Here is a 2,500-nt window from a genome sequence, read left to right on the forward strand (position 1 = left end):
GGTCTAAGTCTAGGGGCCTTAGTCTAGGGGTCTTAGTCTAGGGGTCTTAGTCTGGGCGTCTAAGTCTGGGGGTCTTAGTCTAGGGGTCTAAGTCTAGGGGTCTAAGTCTGGGGGTCTAAGTCTAGGGGTCTAAGTCTAAGGGTCTAAGTCTGGGGGTCTAAGTCTAGGGGTCTTAGTCTAGGGGTCTAAGTCTAGGGGTCTAAGTCTAAGGTTCTAAGTCTAAGGTTCTAAGTCTGGGGGTCTAAGTCTAGGCGTCTTAATCTAGGGGTCTAAATCTAAGGTTCTAAGACTAGGGGTCTAAGTCTGGGGGTCTAAGTCTGGGGGTCTAAGTCTAGGCGTCTAAATATAGGGGTCTAAATATAGGGGTCTAAGACTAGGGGTCTAAGTCTGGGGGTCTAAGTCTGGGGGTCTAAGTCTGGGGGTCTAAGTCTGGGGGTCTAAGTCTAGGGGTCTAAATATAGGGGTCTAAGTCTGGGGGTCTAAGTCTGGGGGTCTAAGTCTGGGGGTCTAAGACTAGGGATCTAAGTCTAGGGGTCTTAATCTAGGGGTCTAAATCTAAGGTTCTAAGACTAGGGGTCTAAGTCTGGGGGTCTAAGTCTGGGGGTCTAAGTCTAGGGGTCTAAGACTAGGGATCTAAGTCTAGGGGTCTAAGACTAGGGATCTAAGACTAGGGGTCTAAGACTAGGGGTCTAAGACCTGGGGGCAGGTTCTACCTGTTTTACCATGGATAATATTTCATTGTGAATTTGAGGACCCCGTAGGTATCAAAAAATACATTTACAAATGATTTAGTAAAACATTGATATGGGCCTTATTGCTATTAGCCAATAGAAACGCATTGAATAACATATTCATACATGGCAAAAAACAGATGGTCACAAAATAAATCAAAAGGAAGTTAGTTTTGAAGTTTCTGTCCTACAGTGCCTTCAGAAAGTATTCTTACCCCTTATTGCCCGTTTTGTTGTGTTCCAGCCTGAATTCAAAATGGATGACATTTTACTCACCCATCTTCCCACATCTACTCATAATTGACTAAGAGATCACATGATGCACACCAATGACATCATTGGAAACACGTATCTTCCTCTATCTTTGAGGGGAAAGGGGAGACCTAGTCAGTCACTAGTGAATGCATTCAACCGAAATGTGTCTTCCACATTGAACCCATCTGAATCAGAAAGGTGTGTGGGGCTAACTTAATCCACGTCCACATCATCTGTACCCAGGGAGATGTTGTTGTAGGGTCTTAACTGCCTTGCTCAGGGACAGAATGTACCCAGAGAGATGTTGTTGTAGGGTGTTAACTGCCTTGCTCAGGGACATAATGTATCTAGGGAGATGTTGTTGTAGGGTCTTAACTGCCTTGCTCAGGGACAGAATGTACCCAGAGATGTTGTTGTAGGGTGTTAACTGCCTTGCTCAGGGACATAATGTATCTAGGGAGATGTTGTTGTAGGGTGTTAACTGCCTTGCTCAGGGACAGAATGTATCCAGGGAGATGTTGTTGTAGGGTGTTAACTGCCTTGCTCAGGGACAGAATGTACCCAGGGAGATGTTGTTGTACGGGGTTAACTGCCTTGCTCAGGGACAGAATGTACCCAGGGAGATGTTGTTGTCGGGGGTTAACTGCCTTGCTCAGGGACAGAATGTACCCAGGGAGATGTTGTTGTTGGGGTTAACTGCCTTGCTCAGGGACAGAATGTACCCAGGGAGATGTTGTTGTCGGGGGTTAACTGCCTTGCTTAGGGACAGAATGTACCCAGAGAGATGTTGTTGTTGGGGTTAACTGCCTTGCTCAGGGACAGAATGTACCCAGAGAGATGTTGTTGTAGGGGTTAACTGCCTTGCTGAGGGACAGAATGTACCCAGAGAGATGTTGTTGTAGGGTGTTAACTGAATTGCTCAGGGACAGAATGTACCCAGGGAGATGTTGTTGTAGGGTGTTAACTGCCTTGCTCAGGGACAGAATGTACCCAGGGAGATGTTGTTGTAGGGTGATAACTGCCTTGCTCAGGGACAGAATGTACCCAGAGAGATGTTGTTGTAGGGTGTTAACTGCCTTGCTCAGGGACAGAATGTACCCAGAGAGATGTTGTTGTAGGGTGTTAACTGCCTTGCTGAGGGACAGAATGTACCCAGGGAGATGTTGTTGTAGGGTGTTAACTGCCTTGCTGAGGGACAGAATGTACCCAGAGAGATGTTGTTGTAGGGTGTTAACTGCCTTGCTCAGCGACAGAATGTACCCAGGGAGATGTTGTTGTCGGGGGTTAACTGCCTTGCTGAGGGACAGAATGTACCCAGGGAGATGTTGTTGTACGGTGTTAACTGCCTTGCTCAGGGACAGAATGTACCCAGAGAGATGTTGTTGTAGGGTGTTAACTGCCTTGCTCAGGGACAGAATGTACCCAGAAAGATGTTGTTGTAGGGTGTTAACTGCCTTGCTCAGGGACAGAATGTACCCAGAGATGTTGTTGTCAAGGGTTAACTGCCTTGCTCA

At 46.9% G+C, this 2,500-nt stretch overlaps 1 protein-coding gene across 1 annotated transcript in view; it reads right to left on the reverse strand.

Annotated features, from left to right (window-relative positions):
- Positions 1-2,500, reverse strand: part of LOC115181684 (protein sidekick-1) — a gene marked incomplete at its 3' end in the record, with an annotated part of 30,890 nt that overhangs the window by 2,694 nt on the left and 25,696 nt on the right.

The sequence above is a fragment of the Salmo trutta genome, unplaced genomic scaffold (assembly GCF_901001165.1).
Source record: "Salmo trutta unplaced genomic scaffold, fSalTru1.1, whole genome shotgun sequence".
NCBI classification, from domain to species: domain Eukaryota; kingdom Metazoa; phylum Chordata; class Actinopteri; order Salmoniformes; family Salmonidae; genus Salmo; species Salmo trutta.